We start from the raw sequence: 18838 nt of genomic DNA, 5'->3' as shown, positions 1-18838 counted from the left end.
AGTAAGTCAATCAGAAAAGGACAAACATATGGTCTCATTCATTTGGGGAATATAAAATATAGTGAAAGGGAATAAAGGGGACAGGAGAGAAAATGAGTAGGAAATAGAGAGGGTGACAACACATGAGAGACTCCTAACTCCAGGAAATAAACAAGGGGTGGTGGAAGGTGAGGTGGGCAGGGGGTTGGGGTGACTGGGTGACGGGCACTGAGGGGGGCACTTGACGGGATGGGTACTGGGTGTTATGCTATATGTTGGCAAATCGGACTTCAATTTAAAAAATACCAAAAAAATGCAACTTCTTTCATGATCAGTTTTCTTAACCCCTACTTACCACTCCTGAGCCTGATATAAAGTGACCTCTGCCCATTCAAATCTTCTAAAGCTCCTCTGCACCAGTCATGAGCTTCTAGTTAATCTTGGCTTGGATGTTAGCTGCATTTTCATATGAACTTTTTTATAGCCTCAACTAGACCCTAGCTTCCTAAGAGCAAAGACTGTTACTGCTCTTTGTCGTGCCCATGGCACCATAACCTATACTTTGCAGGGAGGGCCTTCAATGTTTGTTGAGAAGATTAAATGTCTGGTGTGTCAACTGCAGCCATAATTACAGTTGACCCTTGAAAATCACAGAGGTGCGGGGCCCCAACTCCCCACACAGTCATTAGAATCCCCCCAAAAAACTTAACTCCTAATAGCCTCTTGTTGAGGCTATTACCAATAACGTGAACAGGTAACATATTTTGTATATGTATTACATACTGTTATTACAATAAAGTAAGCTAGAGAAAAAAGTTAAAATCATGAGAAAACATTTACACTACTGTACTTTATAAAAAAAAAAAAAAAACACTCTATGTAAGTAGACCCATGGAATTCAAGCCAGCGTTCAAAAGTCAACTATAGGGATCCCTGGGTGGCTCAGCGCCTGCCTTTGGCCCAGGGTGTGATCCTGGAGACCCGGGATCAAGTCCCATGTAGGGCTCCCTGCGTGGAGCCTGCTTCTCCCTCTGCCTGTGTCTCTGCCTCCCTCTCTCTGTGTCTCTCATAAATAAGTAAATAAAATCTTTTAAAAAGTCAACTGTCATTACAACAGATAATATACTATTCAAAGTAGTAGATGAAGTAAATTTATTCCTCCAAAATAAGTATTTGCTCAATTGATTAGTACATTTTTTAATTGAGGTATAATTGGCATAACAATATATCTTAGGTATACAAGGTAATGATTCAGTCTTTGTATATATTGCAAAATGATCACCACAGTAAGTCCAGTAACATGCATCCTCATACACAGTTACAAGTTTCTCATGATGAGAACTTTTAAGATCTACTCTCCTAGCTACTGTGAAATGTACAATACGGTATTATTAACTATAGTCACCATACAGTGCATCATATTCCCATGACTTAGGACTGGAAATTTGTACCTTTCAACCACTTTCATTCTGCTCACCCCGCCACCCCCCCCTTAGACAACCCCCAGTCTATTCTCTATAACCATGAGCTTCATTTCAATTTTTTGTGCAACAGTTTTTTAGTATATTGCAGTAACAATTAGTACCATATTCCATGTTTAGCAGTTTTTTAATGCTCTCTCAGATGTAAAAATCCTCAACCTGGGCAGCCCGGGTGGCTCAGCAGTTTAGCCCTGCCTTCAGCCCAGGGCCTGATCCTGAAGACCCGGGATCGGGTCCACATTGGGCTCCCGCATGGAGCCTGCTTCTCCCTCTGCCTGTGTCTCTCTGTGTGTGTGTCTTGTCTCTCATGAATAAATAAATAAAATCTTTAAAAAAAATCCTCAACCTCCCATCGGTATAGATGCCTGTAAAGTTTTACATAAATTTTACAATTTATGTGATGTATACATACATCTAAGTGCAAAAATAATTCCTGTTGTGTAATTTGAACATACAGTTATCCAATACCCCGTATAGTTTTATATGGCATTTGTTTGGAAGAAGGGGTTCTGTTAATATGGGAGTGCTTCAGATCTTCTCTTCGGACTCCTTGTGCTTCTTTCACCCCACTCTCATTCTATTTCTGGGTGCTGCTTGATTAAAGTGTTTGATGTAACAATATCCCCACCAGGATTACTGCCTTAGTTCCTACTGCCTAGTGCTTTTGGAAAAAGAAAATTACATAACAAGAAGCTTGGCTCCCCTGCAAAAGTATGTCCCTGACTTTCAGGGCTCCTTGGCAATCCTTTGTCCAGGCCCAGTTAATTCTCCAGCGCACTGTCCTCAAGATCTGTTCCAGAACGTGTCCTCACCCCCCTGCCCTGCCACCCACCCTGCCACAGCCTCTCTGCAGCTGCCTTCATTCCGCTCTGGCCTTAGGGTAGAAATCCCACCACTTGGACACCTTCCCGTCAAGGTGGCTCTCAGACGGCCCCCTCTCTGCTCCCGGGGAAGGAATGTTCCAGCTCCTTCCTAGAGGCAGCCGGTCCTCAACTGGCATCACAAATGCACGTCCTCAGCTCCCCTTGCTGTCAGTGATCCTAAAACACCCCAGCGTCCCCTCCCCCACAAGTGCCAACCTTCCTTCCCCTTGCAGCCCCCCTCCGGGTGGTTAGATTCCCCCACCCCCCCGCCTCTCCCCGCTGTCCCCGTGGCGCCCCGTGCAAGCGCTTTGCTGGCACTGCCAACCGAGGCTACAGGGACACCCTCCTGCCCAGGCTACGCTGACGCTCTGTGCACCCCCTTTTCGTCCACAAATCTTTTTTTTTTTTTTTAGATGTATTTACTCATCAGAGAGAGAAGAGGCAGAGACACAGGCAGAGGGAGAAGCAGGCTCCATGCCCGGAGCCCGACGTGGGACTCGATCCCGGGACCCCAGCATCACACGTGGGCCAAGGCAGGCGCTCAACCGCCGAGCCCCCCAGGGATCCCTTCTTCCACGCCTCCTGGCCCCCTGTCCAGTTGCCTGTAGGAGGAGCCACACGGGTGCTCGCAGGCCGGAGCAGGGCAGGCTCCCTGCTCCCCTACCCTGCTGGCCGTTGCCACCCTTTCTCACCTGGGGGACCACAGCGGCCTCCCCGCTGTTCCCCTGGCTCCCACCCAGTTCACCTAATCTTAGTTTTGAGGGAAATGTCATGTACCATAAAATTAGCCATTTTAAAGTATACAATTCGGCGGCATTAGGTGTAGTCAAAATATTATGCAACCATCCCGCCATCTCGTTCCGAAGTATTTGTGCCATCCTAGGAAACCTCAAACCCACAAAGCAATCACTCCCCATTTCCCCTTTTCCTTAGCCCTTAGAAGCCACCAATCAACTTTTCTTTTTTTTTTTTTTTAATTTTTATTTATTTATGATAGAGAGAGAGAGAGAAAGAGAGGGGCAGAGACACAGGCAGAGGGAGAAGCAGGCTCCATGCACCGGGAGCCCAACATGGGATTCGATCCCGGGTCTCCAGGATCGCGCCCTGGGCCAAAGGCAGGCGCTAAACAGCTGCGCCACCCAGGGATCCCACCAATCGACTTTTCTGTAGATGTCTATGGATTTACCTAATCTGGACTTTTTAAAAAGATTTTATTTATTGGGCAGCCCGGGTGGCTCAGCGGTTTAGCACCCCCTTCGGCCCAGGTCGTGATCCTGGAGACCCAGGATAGAGTCCCACGTCTGGCTCCCTGCATGGAAGCTGCTTCTCTCTCTCTCCCTCTCTCTCTCTCTCTCTCTCTCTCTCTCTCTGTGTGTGTGTGTGTGTGTCTCATGAATAAATGAATAAAATCCTTTAAAAAGAGAGAGATCACACACAGGGAGAGGGAGAGGGTGAAACAGACTCCCCACTAAGCAGAGAGCCTGACATAGGCTCGATCCCAGGACCAGATAGCACAACCCCAGCGGAAGGCAGAGGGTTAACCGACTGAGCCACCCCAGGGGTCCCTCATCTGGACATTTTATATAAATACAATAGGTGACCTTGTGTGTCTGGCTTCTTTCACTTAGCGTAATGCTTTTGAGGTTCTTCCATAATGTTGCATGTCTCTCTTTGTGCTGAGTACTGCTCCATCACATGGCTACATCCCCTTTTGTTTATCCACTCACCATTTGATGGATATTTGGGTTGTTTCCATCATTTGACAATCGCATATAGTGCTGCTTTGAGTATTTGTATACAAGTGCTTGTTTGAATACTAATTTTTAATTCTTTTGGATGAATCTCTAGGAGTTGGATTGCTTGGTTTCATGGTGACTCTACGTTAAACATTTTGAAGAACTACCAGACTGTTTTCCAGAGCGGCTGTGCTGTTTTGTGTTCCTACCAGCAATGTACAAGAGTTCCAATTTCTCTGCTTCCTTGACAACGCTGATTTTCCTTTCCCAAAAAAAAAAAATTATAGTCATCCCAGTGCATATAAAGTAATATCTCATTGTAGCAGAGCAATCTTATTTTTAATGTAAAATTAAAACCTGCTACTTGTTTAACACACTTTAACCTTTTGCCACTGACCACCCTCACTCTGCCCTGAGGATAAAGCCATTTTACCCCCAGTCTCTTCATTCCCATCGTCTTCTTTTTTTTTTTTAAGATTTTATTTATTCATTCATTATAGACATAGAGAGAGAGAGGCAGAGGCACAGGCAGAGGGAGAAGCAGGCTCCAGGCAGGGAGCCTGACGCGGGACTCGATCCCGGGTCTCCAGCATCACACCCTGGGCCAAAGGCAGGCGCCAAACCGCTGAGCCACCCAGGAATCCCGCCACTGTCTTCTCTTAATTTTTCATCTATGCCTTGCTCGCTCTGCCTGGGGTACTTCCTCTCCATGCCCCCCCAACTGCCCCACTGCTCCCCTGCGTAACTACTGCTCCTCCTTCAGATCTTAGCCTCAGTGCCTCTTCCTCAGAGACCGCCCACCTGCATTAGCTTCCCCTGTTGCAGGGGAAGTTGTTTAAACCCAGAGCTGGCTGTGGCTGCTTGTGCCTGCTAACAGAGATCATTACAGGGAAGATCCATCTTTATACTGGTCCTCACACTTGCAGAGGAAAAACAGCCTGAAACTCTGAATCCCCTGCCAGTCCTGCGCTGCAAAAGAAGGAGACTCTTCATCAGGTGGAATGGATCTGCAGAAAAAGCTAGGGTAGATGGTGCTTCTGAAGGGGCTTGGGAAGCAACAAGCTGGGGACAAGTGGGGAGTCTCAAGGCAGGAGAGGGCCACCAGACGTGACGGCCTGGCGCCCACAGAGCAAGGTGACCAGGGAGAGCGTGTGGGGCACCAGGTGGCAAGGAGGCTCAGGGAGTGTCGGCGATGGATTTGTCTGGTGGTTTCCTCTGTACCTGCACCTCCTCTGGGCTTCACTGAGGATTCCTGGACACAAGCCCTGAGCGAGTGACTTCAGAGGAAATGAAGGGAGATGGACCAAGGGCGATGAGCTGGGCCAGAGCAGAGAGGAGGCCGGCAGTGTAGGGGGGTAAGAGGCCAGTGGAGCAGCTGAGGGAACCACACCTCAAGGCCAGAGGCCCCAGGATCTCTGAGGAGTTCACAGGAGTCTTGGGAAGGTCGTTGGATTTGCTACAGGGCACGGGATAAAAGCTCCAAGCCACTTTTATTCCAATCCCCAGCACAGTTGGAGCTCAGCTGCGTGTGGGTATTTCACAGCCCCCCATGTGAGACATCTCCTCCTTTGCTGTCATCACACGCAGTTACTTGTTTTATGTCTGCTTTCCCAGCAGGCTAAGCGCGGGACAGTCAGGGGTGTCTGTCTGTCTGTGTGCTGCGTCCTGGTGCCTCTCTCGAGCAGACACATAATGATATTTGCTGAGTGAAGAAACTTATTTCTGACCAGAATTTGAGGTGAATTCAGAAAGGGACAAAAGATACTAAAATGGGATGATTTCACATTTTTTATTTCTCTCCTCTGAACCGAAAATAGGAGCGAGACAGATAGTTGAAAATTCAAGATGCTAAAATTATAGGGATAAGTTTCTTTGCTAAAAGATTGGAAGAGGTTGAAATTGCCTTATCAGAATGTCCCATAAGCTCTTCAAAATCAACCTGTCAACCACAAAAATATCAGAAGTAAGTAAAACCCCATGCTCATGACCTTGATGTAGGAAGACTTTCTTAGACAGGACCTGCTGAAAAAGCGAAAGTCATAACTCAAAGGTTGGTGTAATTAAAATCTTTGTACTACAAAAATAACCCCAAAAAACCTAATTGAAAAAAAGAACAAAGGCTTGGCACTGACAATAATATGTATTAAAACTAATGTATTAATAATAATGAATAACCTAATTAAACTATGAGGCAAAGAAGAAATTGCCCAATACAAACTTAAGCCAGTTTCTCTTCAGTAAAAAAAGAAGATACAAATAGCCAGTAATTATGCGAAGAAATGTTCAACATTTCTAGAATTAATAAAATACAAATTAAAATGAGCTAAATAAAGGTTTTTCACCCATAAATTGCAGAACTTTCAAAGTTGTATAACACTCTTAAGCATTGGTGGGAGCATGTACATTGGTATAGCTACTTTGGCAAATCTACTGAAATTTAAATGCACACACTGTCTGATTTCACTTGCCCACATGTATCCTATAGAAACACGTGTACACAAGGAAACGTGACAAATTTGTTTACAGAAGCGTTTGTTGAAATGGAAAGAATTGGAAAGCATCTCAGTAATGACACAAGTGTGGAACATGTATTATGAAATATTATGAAGCTGTTTTAAAAATAAGGTGGATCTCTGGGCATGAACATGGTTGTATCTACAAGACGTATTATTGAGTAAAAAAAAAAGTAAGTTGCACAGAGGTACGTATAATGTTATACCTGCTGTTTAAAAAAACACAGCATATTCCAACAAATTGTCTTCAGGTGCAAGGAGAAAGGGATGGCAGTGGCCAAAGGATATCAGACTTCTTATGTATAATGTTCCAAATTTTTGCAAGACAAATGTAATTGCATACTGTTTGCATTTTACAATAATTTGAATTCAGATGCATAACAAGAAGACACTATGGGGCAATAAGAATAGAGGAGCTGATGATATGCTAAGCAAGAGAAGCTAGACACTGAAGAGTGAATGACGAGTAAATCCACGGAGATGAAGTTCTAGGATGAAATCCATCAAGATGAATAACAAAACTAGGCAAAACTATTCTATAGTGAGAAAAAGAATCAAAGCTCTGGCTCTTCTGAAGGTAGTGGAGATAAACTGGTGAGGGGCCCTCGGGTGGGTGGAAAGATGGGGTTCATGTGGACAAATCCATTGTTAAAGTTGGACAGTTGTGATCAGTGCATTTCAAAGTCTGTAAGTTGACCTCAAGAAATGAAATTAATAAAATTGTCTAGTTTTGTGTCTGTCGTGATACAATGCTTGAAATTTTCATTTTGCTCTAAGTTAAACTCATGCATTCTTCACGAAACACACTCATCTTCTCTTTCCCATCTCCGCCATCCATCCTCCCATTGACGATGTCACCCATGCTCAGCCCACAGGCAACTCTGGCCACGCCCAGCATGGTTTGAGGAGAAGGGGAATGTGTCACAGTCATTAAATGTGGGTGTTGGGCAGGTGCTTTATTTGTGGAGACTGTGTGTTGTGAGTGCAGTGTGGCTGGTCTGAGAAGGGGATGGAGGAGCAGAATCGCAAGTCGTCCACTGACCTGATCAGCATGTGTTTCATGGTCAGGAGTCAGGTTACAGAGATGGGAAGCAGGATAGATGAATAGGAAAAGGACACCAGTTCAGCCTTTTAATTATGGAAGAGCTGGAAAGGGAAAAGAAACAGAGCAAATGGGCATGTGCTCTTGAGAGATAAAGATGCGGCCTGCGAGTAGTTGTCCTCTGCAGGTCTCCTAAGGGCCTTCTCTTGAGAACTAACAGGAAGGAGGACGTGAATGTAGGATTTCAGCAAAGACGGGACCCAGGCTGGAAGGAGGGGGGTGGCTGGTATTCCTAACAAGGAAGCTGTACTTCCAACCAAATGAATGAATGAAAGATTAAAAAGGTAAAATATTTGGGGGTTGTTATGAGGATTAAATGAATGGCTGCATTAGGAACAATTCCTGGCATTAAATAGCAGCCAAAAACGTTATCTAGAAAGAATAGCAGCAGTTACAGCAGTAATAATATATGAGGCAGACTGAAATTCAGACTATTTTGGCATTTTGCAAATATGCCTTAGTTAATTTTAGTTTTAAGAACTTCAACCTATCTCAGTTGGAAGAAAAAGCAAAGAGAGAAAATAGAACATTTTTACAAGTTGGTCCAGATTGGTAGGGGATGTGGTAGTTTCCTCCTTGGGGTTAGTGATGGAGGGAGTGGCCAGCCTGGAGAGGCAACCGGTCTCTAACGTGAGGAGCTGGGGCAGCCGGTGAGATGGCATCGAGGCAAGACGCTAAGGGAAGCCAAAGCACTTTTGCACCAGAACCATACACGTTTTAGGCCAGAGTTGAACAATGCGTGCTTCTCCCCTCCTCCTCAAGTTCTCCTAAATCTCATTCATTAATGGATGGACTGGTTGATCTTCGATGTTGGAAGACTGGGTCCAAATTATTGTACTTTTTGGGGACCTGGGTGGCTCAGCGGTTGGGCGGTTGCCTTTGGCTCAGGTCATAATCCCAGAATCCGGGATCGAGTCCCGCATTGGGCTCCTGTGGGGAGCCTGTTTCTCCTTCTGCCTGTGGCTCTACCTTTCTCTTTCTCTCTGTGTCTCTCATGAATGAATAAATAAATCTTTAAAAAAAAAAAACGAATTATTGTACTTTTTAAATACATATAAAAACATTTTTAGGGGCACCTGCATGGCTCAATGGGTTAAGCATCTGCCTTTGGCTCAGGACATGATCTCAGGGTCCCGGGATCAAGCCCCAAGTCAGGCTCCTGACTCAGTGGGGAGTCTGCTTCCTCCTCTCCCTCTACCCCTCCCTCCACTCATGCTCTCTCTCTCTCAAATAGTTTAATCTTTAAAAAAAATATTTTTTAAAAGATTTTATTTATCTTTGAGAGACACAGAGAGAACAAGAGGCAGAGACACAGGCAGAGGGAGAAGTAGGCTCCATGCAGGGAGCCTACGTGGGACTGGATCCTAGGACTCCAGGATCACGCCCCGAGGCAAAGGCAGCCACTCAGCAGCTGAGCCACCAAGGCGTCCCGAAAAATTATTTTATCATGACAAAATACATATAAATTGCCATTTTAACCACAGTAAGTGTAGAATTCAGTGGTATGAAGTACATCTACTTTGTTGTGCAATCGTCACCATGATCTATTTCCAAAACTTTTCAACACTCCAATATGTGGGTACTTTTTACTTCCCCTGACTTGAGAAATGGTGATTTTATAATTGAATATTAGGGCTAGAAGGCTAGAAGGATTTTGGACATAATCTCCAATCACCTCATTTGTATGGATCAGGAAATCGATACTCATGAAGGTTTTATTCAGGGCCACAAAGCTAGGTGATGACAAGGCTGGAACTCAAATCCAGTTTCTTAATTCTTAGTCAAGAGCTCAGTCCCCAGGGAGTTGTTTCTACCATATACCCTATTTGTTCTGCTTCCACTGCTTCTAGCTACCCAGCTTAATTAGTCTACTGCAGAGGTCATAATGTCAAATACCTACCAGAACCTATAGGCTCAAGATAGACATTCAAGAGGTGTTTCTTGGATAAGGGAATTAATAAATCTGACAACCTGAAGAGGTTGATAAATCTTCCCAGCTAAATTAGAGCAGCGGGGGGCGCTTGGGTGGCTCAGGTGGTTTAAGTGTCTGACTCTTGATTTCAGCTCAGGTCATTATCTCAGGATGGTGAGATGGAGCCCCACCTAGGACTCCCTGCTGAGAGAGGAGCCTGCTTAAGATTTTCTCTCTCCCTCTGCCTCTCCCCCCCATCCTCCACTTGCAGGCTCAGGCTCTCCCTCTCAAAATAAAATAAATGAATGAATAAAACAGAGCAGCTGACTTTAACATTATTGCCATAAAGATTGCCAGTTTTTAGATTCAGATTTAAATTTGTATGTGAAATGTCTTAATATTAAACATTCTTTGTGGAAAAATATGTTTGGAGGCCATAGTCATTATTCAGAGCACCGTACCTCCAACCACCCAGGTGTGCTGTGTAAGAATCGCCAGAGAAATATGAGTCCCCAGTAGCATGGAATAGGCACTGGATAGCTTTTTATTGGATTAGTGAATAAATACACCATGAATTTACTCCACCGCATTTCTCCACAGGCTTGAACACTGGAGCAGTCAAGGAAAGCCTATAGAAATTCTTGTGCTTAGTGGGAAGTTAGGAAATCGATCAGTTGAGTTACTTATTTACTTATTCATTCATTGACTTACTGATTCACAAATTCATTGACCATGTATTGTGTAACAGGCTCTGTGCTGGATATTAGACATACAGAGAATAGGAATACGCAGCCTTTGCCCTCCAGGAACCCACAAGCTCATGTCAACAACCATAATAAATGTTAGAACTGTTATCAGAAGGATGGTGCTCAGTGCAAGGATCATGCAAATGCACACGTAGGGAGTGTTGAGAGCTCAGAGGAAAGGTTCAAGTGCTAGAAAAAACTAGGAATAATTTACCAGTGACAGATGAAAAAGGAAGTGTTTGCATAGATGGTGATTACTCCACAATTCTGCTGTCCTCTTGTCTATGTTAGGGATGCTTCTCAGTAGTGGTGATGAGCTTAGTTGTTCAATTAACTTTTTACTACACTTCCCTTAAACCACAGATATCTTTAAAACCTTATGTTATTGTCCCCCTTTTAACAATTAAAATAATTACAGAAGTACATCAAGATTTATTTACAAGGATAATATTGCATTATCTCATTTTTTAAAGCAACAAGTCAGAAGTGAAAAAATCATAGAGAGCTGATTAAAGAAATTATGCAATAGAGCATCTTGTAGTCACTTAAAATTGTCTTTATGTGATTTTTTTTTTTAAAGATTTTATGTTTAAGTAATCTCTACACCCAACATGGGGCTCAAACTCACAACCCTGAGCTCAAGAGTTGCATGCCGGACTAACTGAGCCAGCCAGACCCCCCAATGATATATAATTTCATGAAGACATGTTCAAAATGTAATAGTATTAAGTTTTGAAAAAAATTACAAAATTGGGTGTTTAATACCAGATTTTTTTTAAGATTTTTTTTTTTTTTTTTTTTTTTTTTTTTTTTTGAGAGAGAGAGAGCACGAGAGACAGAGTATGAGCAGGGGGAGAGGCAAAGCGAGGGGGAGAAGCAGGTTCCTCGCTGAGTAGGGATCTCTCCCAGAACCCTGACATCATGACCTGAGCTAAAGGCAGAGGCTTAACTGACTGAGCCACCCAGGCGCCCCACCCGATTTATATATATATATATATATATATATATATATATATATAGAGAGAGAGAGAGAGAGAGAGAGAGAAAGATTAGTTTGCATAGAAAAAGAGTTAAAGTAAATATACTAAAATGTTAACAGTGGATTTTTTTAACGTTGCAATTATAGATATTTACATTTTTTCCTCTATATTTCTTTATTTCCCAAACTTTTAACAATGACTTCTCCTTTTTTGGCTAAGAGAAAAAAATTAGTTTGCGATGTTATTATGGACACATACTGGGTTATTTGTATAGCCAGACGACTTGTCGGGGAAGTGTACCCAAACTCCTGTTCTAAATCCACAAGGTTATAGAGGTGACTCCAAGGACCCAAGAGTGTACATGACATAAGTGGGTCCATGGGTGAGTATGTGGCCCAAGTTAGTCCAACCAAATTACATTTCCTGAACATTTGGAGATTAAAAAGATTCCCAAATCAAATCCTTTTGAATAGAAGAAATATAAACTTGAGAGCTGGGGAGGTGACCATCTTTTCAGCTTTGGGTACTAAGGGTAGAGAAAAATAGCCCTCAGAGAAGAAAAGAACGTTGTCAATGTGCAGAAAGAAAAGAGAGGACAGAGATAGCAACCAGGTGCTGCCAGATTCAGGTGACAGAGCTGGTCCTACTCCTTCCTAAAGTCCTCAGTACCTTAAGTTCCATGAGAAATCCCTATGCTTTATAAGAATTTTTCCATTTTTGCTTTTCTGGATCAACTTGGCTTTTGTTTCTTGAATCTTGGAGCTCTGTCTAATACAAATATCTTTGGGAGCATAAGGAGAGAAGCCCTGCCCACTAAGAGAGCTCTATGATGATACTCTTCTGTGAGGACAAGGACTGCATTTCTCAATTCAGACTTCCATCACCCAGTCTGCCAGGCACACAGCTGGGGCTTGACCCATGCTTCCTGACTGGCAGCCTGGAAGAATGAATGATAGAGAGCTATGTCTTTACTCCCACTTTCTCAATATTCCTACTTAATAATTGGCAAAAATGTGGGATGCCTGGGTGGCTCAGTGGTTGAGTATCTGCCTTCGGCTCAGGGTATGATCTGTGGAACCTGGGATCGAGTCCCACATCGGCTCCCTGCATGGAGCCTGCTTCTCCCTCTGTCTCTCTCTGTGTCTCTCATGAATAGATATACAAAATATTTTTAAAAATTTGACAAAAATTTGTATCTGGGGTTGTGAAAAGGACATTTCTGAGTCACCTTCCCTGCTCTTTCTATAGGAAAAATAAACATACGTGACATGGGAAATGTCAGCTTTTATTAAATTATATCATATGGGACACCTGGGTGGCTCAGCGGTTGAGAGTCTGCCTTAGGCTCAGGTCAAGATCCTGGGATTTGGGATCGAGTCCCACAGGAGGCTCCTGTGAAGAGCCTGCTTCTCTCTCTGCTTGTCTCTGCACCCCCCACCCCATATCTCTCATGAATAAATAAATAAATCTTTTTTAAAAATTACATGATAATTCTATTGGCGTTCAAATTCACTTGTAAGTAAAAGCTAGGCATAGGTGAAAACCTCTCCTTTATTGCTTAGGGGCAATAGGCTTCAGCTGGAAACTTCAGAAAGCTTCTCATCAAAGGAAAATAATGCAAATTGATGTATAATGTCATCAAATGGCACTTCTCACAGTTTATTATCCTTTGGTCAGACATTTAAGAGCAGCCACAGTGTGCAACTTCTTGTCAGGCCATTCTCTATTTTAAACATTACAGTGAGTTAGAGGGAGAAAGTGCAGAATCATTTGAATTGAGTCTTTTTTTCCAAGGCAATAGAACAAAATATGTATGGTATATAAATAGTCCAACTTGTAAAGTTTTGGGTTTTTTGAAATCATGAAACCAGGTCAAATTTCTAAAGTTTCCAACAACTCCAAAATCTTACTTTGGAAATAGGAACATATGTTTCAAAGCTGAGAAAGTGCTTGCATTAATAGCACTACTGAAAGTTGTTAACAGTGTGATGTCTTTAAGAACTTGTCTGACCTACTAAATTTAAATAGGAGATTTAAAATGTTCTGGAAATTGTGTAATGCACTACCTTCAAATTGCAATGTCAGGCTGTTCATTGACGTATTCAGTTGCTAATTTAAAACTCCTCCCCCACATCTATGGCTTCTACAGGACTGTAACCTGGAAGGGAAAAGTTGGTAGAGTCAATAGGAAGAAAATAGAAACTGAATCCCAGTCATCCAAATATTTGAAATGTCTCCACTTTAACTCTTTGGAAAATAGATTTGTAATTTTTACTCAAACAGAGCCCTATAAGTTGAGGGTTGATACCTGTGTTATGTTCCTTTCTAAAATCATGAAGATGTTCAAGGAGCCTCCAGCACATGTCAGGCACCATGCTAAGTTCTGGGATGAATGACAAGAACAAGTTCTTCTCTCATATGGCCAACCTGACCAATGACCTTCAAGTTAGGATCTGAAGGGTGAGTCATGGTCATGTGAACAAGGAAAGGGAAGGTGTCCCAGGTAAGGGAAGAGCGTATTAGAAGGCCCGAATGAAACTGAAAACTTCTCAAATTATAATTTGAATATGTATTGGGGCACCTGGCTGGCTTAGTCAGTAGAGCATGAGACTTGGTCTCAGGGTTGTAAGTTCGAGCCCCAAATTGGGTGTAGAGATTCTTTAAAAAATAAAATCTTTTTTTGGTAATGATTTTATTTATTTATTCATGAGAGACACAGAGAAAGAGGCAGAGACATAGGCAGAGTGTGATGCAGGCTCCCCATGGGGAGTCTGACAAGGGACTTGATCCCGAGACCCCAGCATCACAATCATGACCTGTGCCAGTGCCTCAACCACTGAGCCACCCAGGTGCCCAAAAATAAAAATCTTTAAAAAAAAATTACCAGTACCTGGGTGGTTCAGTCGGTTGAGGTCTACCTTCACCTCAGGTCATGATCCCAGAGTCCTGTGATGGAGCCCTGAGTCAGGCTCCCTGCTCGTGGGGAGCCTGCTTCTCCCTCTCCGAATCCCCCTGCTTATGCTCTCTCTCTCTCTCTCTCTGTCAAGTAAATAAATGAAATCTTTTTAAAAAATTACCTGTATTAATCATAGTTTTTATTTTCTGTATTTTATGATGCTTTGGTATCTTAATGCTTTGTGGACGCAGGAAAAGACTGCCACTCTCGGTATTAGCCAATTTCTAGAGATTGCAAACATGACTTTTCATATGTAAACCAACCAATCCTGAGTCCTTACCTCCACCCACTTCCTTTTATGAGGTTCTTGTAGCCTAGGACATTATCCCCTTAGCCAAGGCCCCAGGGCCATGTATAACAATGGATTACCTCTGTTGCCCAGTGCATACTGAAGTTACTCAAATTTCCCAATCCTAAATCTGCTTATGCTGCCTTTCTTCCCATTTTCCACAGAAACCAAAATAAAGGCTCATGCCCTTTTCTTCTCCACATTCCTTCAGCCTACTGACCTGTCTTGGTATTTCCCCAAGTGGTATTGCACAGCATGGCACGCCCTGCTGTCTTAGGAACTGTGAGTTACCAACTATCTCCCCACCCTACCCCACCCTGGTCATGTTTTGCTGAGATATAACTGGCAAATAACATTGTTACTAGTTTTTGGTGTGCAACATGGTGATTTGAAATATGTACGTATTACAAAATGATTACCAATAATAATCCAATATTTAGCTAATATCCATCAAATTATCTTTGAAATGGCAGTAATGTCTTGATCTGTTGGCCTCACCATACCTGAATAAAAACAAAATCCCCAGTACATTTTAAAGCAGTACCTAATTCACATGTTGTCATAGAGTGATCAAAATTGAAAAAATATTATCAGGATAAACACTGCCCAAAGAAATATTAGTATACACTACTAAAAAATATTTTGAATGCAAAACTGAAAAAAAGTTTCTTGTAAAAATGTCATACATAAAAGAGTGGCACTCATTTACTGAACATAGATTTGTTGAGAATGCCAAGTGCCAGGGACTCTATACATACTGTACTAGATACAATTACGAACAAAACAAAAATCCCAGTTCTATAGAGCTTATATTCTAGTGGAGAAGAGTGAATTTTTTTTTTAAAGAATCAGTAAGTATATAGATATAAAAACAGTATAAAGAAAAAGAAAAAGAAAAAGAAAAATTTCAGGAACAGGCTGGTCCAGTGGAGCTCATTGAGTAGGTGAGGTTTGAGCTAAGATTTGAAGGAGATGAGGGTCATGTGGTTATCTAAGGGAAGAGCCTTCTAGGCAGAGGTACAGCTAGTTGAAAGGCCCTAGGATGAGGTCTTGTGTGGCTGTTTAAGAAAGAGCAAGGCTGGAACAGTGCAGCTGGAATCTGTGAATGAAGAAAGATTGACAAGGTTAGGGGAGTGACAAGGATGGAGAGACTAGTAGGAGGTGGCAGAAAGGCAGACTGTGTTGGGCCTTGTGCCTCATTTAAGGACTTTGGCTTTTATTGTGAGTGAAATGGAGAGCTACTGGAGGGTCCTATGCAGAGGAGTGATGTGACCTTAGTTGGATTTTTAAAGGATAACTCTGGATCCACGTTGAAGACACACAAGAGAGTGTCAGGGAGAAGGGAACTATTGGGACAACTACCTAATAATCCAGGCAAAATATGATGGCCACTCAGACTGAGATGGTGGCAGTGAAGAAGGTGAGAGGTAACCAGAGTTTGGATATATTTGAAAGGTTGAGTCACCAGAATTTCTTGACCACTTGGATGTGAAGCTTGAAAGGGAAGAGTAAAGGATGATGTTAATGTGTTGGCTAAGCAGCTAGAAGGATGGAGTTGCCATCAACCAAGATGAAAAAAACTATGATGAGGAGACATTGGGTATACAGTGTGGAGAGGAGAGTGAGGCTCGTGTTGATAATATAAATTGGAGCGTGGTCAGCATATAGACAAATAAAGTCATGAGAGTAATTAAGAGTAACTGGAGATGAAGAAGAGATGATTAGGCACTCAGTCCTGGGAGCAGAATCTTCATTCGTGATGACAATTAAGTAATCAATACAAGGAAATCATGGATGTCCACGTGAAGAGATAGGATGAACCAACCCATCTAGAAATGTTTGGAGCCCATAGAATATAGAAAAATATTTATTGGCATAGGAACAAAGCAGTATATAAAATTAAATGTAAATATGACTCCATTGTTGTAATATGTGCATAAATATGCACTTATGGGTAACTACATGGATGGATTTATGAGGCAGAGAGAAGGAAAAGCCATACAAAAATTGTTAAAGGCAAGTTTCTCTAGATGGTAAAACTACAGGTTATTTCTTCCTACTTCCTAATTTATTATATTTTCTAAATTTCTTTTTTTTTATTTTTATTTTATTTATTTATTTTTTTTTTATTTTCTAAATTTCTTGTAGTAAATATACATTATGTTTATAACCAGGGGAAAGTTTTTAAAAATCAGGTTTTCTCATTTTCAGAAGTAATAAAAATGTTACTTTTTTACAGTGACCATATTTTTAAATGATTTTTTCAATTAACTAAGATACCTATGGGGTAATTTAGTGTGTTTACAGATCATTTGCCAATAATTCAATAATAATGGATTTTTTTTATGAAATCAAGCATGTGTCTTTCTTTGAAAGTGAACTATTGGTGGCAAATCTTCCCCTAGCAAAATTATGGAATAAGTATGCAGAACTTCTAATCATCTACAACCTAAAACTTACTTCTCTAGGACTTGTTCTTTATTATCAAATCTTCTTGATCTCCTGGCCAAAAATATGGGAGCCACCTTTGCTTGTCTTTCTCTCACATTCCATTTCCAATCCATCAGGAAATCCTGTTGGCTCCACTTTCAGAACATATCCAGATGTGGTCACTTCTCATCACTTCCCCTTTCTCTAGTCAAAGTCACCACCATTTCTTCTCTGGATTACTGAAAAAACTACTCATTGGTTTCCTTGCCTCCCCCTTTGATCTCCTGTGTTGCAGCCAGGGTGTGTAAAACAGCTCTGATGAGGGCACTCTTTAGCCTCAAACCCTGTGAGAACTCCCATCACACTAAGTGAAAGGCAAAGTTCAGACACGTCTGTGTGGTCCTACACAATCTATTTCCCGCACATATGTAACCACCCAACCCCCAGGTGAGCCTTTACATCACTCATGGCCAGTTACTCCCCATCTCACTCGCTCTCCTCCAGCCATACTGACCTTGCGGTGGCTTGAACATGTCAACATGTCATAGCAACCCAGCAATGACATGCTGACACCTGTTCTTATGGTTCAATAGGAAAGAAGTAATAACCCTCAATTAAGTTAGGATAATAAAAACAGCTAAACCTTCCCAAGTGCTCAAAATGGGCCAGGCATTGTTCTTAGGGGATCACATGCAGTAGATCATTTGATTCTCACAATAACCCAATAGGAGGGATGCTATTATTGTCCTCATCATAGGGGAGGAAGCTGAGGCACAAGAGGGGGAAGGATGCTCTGTAGTATCATACAGCTTCTGAGAGGCAGAGTCAGCATTTGAACCCAAACAATCCAGAACCAAAGTGTGTGGTCTGCATACCTATTCTATACATCTCGCAGATGCACATGTATTAGGAAGAGAGCCTATAGATGACTTTAGATGCTAGGTGTAGCATGACCAATATTTGCTGACGGTGGAAATGGCTTTCTCTTGACATCATCCCCCAAATATTAAGAGAGTAATCAGAATTTTTTCCCATTTGTGAAATTTTAAAAGATCAACTTAGTAGAGTTTTATTTCAATAATTTAACAATTCCTTGTTTTTTTCTTAGTGATGGGGGAACTATTTTTTTTTCAGTATCCATCTATTATCCACATATTTCCTTCATTATATTATTTTCCCAAATCAAATTCTTGCTTTAGTTTGACAATTTTTGCATTCATGGGAACATAGTTTTTAAAAGAAAATGGATATTTTTGTTAATAAGAACATCCAGTTGAATATATATCTTGTAATACCTAAAGGAATATATATGTCTTGGAAGTATTTTTTGACTGTGAGAAAAAAGTAGTGCTATGTGCCTGGCAAAACTTATTTCCACAAAATGGAAATTGGTCTTTGCAGTGCTGTTCGGATATTTTCATTGCTACACTAGTGGGAGAATTTATAATCATTCTTTCCCTCTGTGTTCATCTTCCACAATGATTAAAAATTTAGATAAGTTTGCCAGTAGCCCTGTTTGGCAGCTGTTGCGCCTATTAAATAGAGTGCATCTTTAGAGCATTCTATTCACTGCTAAGTGGAAAGAATTTTAAAGAAAATTAACCTCCCCTCCTGGGGAGTAAAGAGGTTGCCCGTATTCAAGTGAAAGTTAAGACATAATGGAGTCATTGTGAATAGATATGATTGTAGTGGGCAAGAGCTTCTAGTCTAATTATAACTTTGTGATTCAAATTTCTTTAGCTGTGGAGAATCCGACTGAGACAGCAGTCCATGTACTGGTCTTTATGCCTCTCCAAATTTTAAATTCACCACAGGCTGGCTTAAAGTGAAAAATCTCCCTTACCTTAGTAC

Source organism: Vulpes lagopus, chromosome 10 (genome assembly GCF_018345385.1).
Source record: "Vulpes lagopus strain Blue_001 chromosome 10, ASM1834538v1, whole genome shotgun sequence".
Classification (NCBI taxonomy): domain Eukaryota; kingdom Metazoa; phylum Chordata; class Mammalia; order Carnivora; family Canidae; genus Vulpes; species Vulpes lagopus.
The sequence above is the reverse complement of the archived record's forward strand: the minus strand, read 5'-3'. Positions refer to the sequence as shown.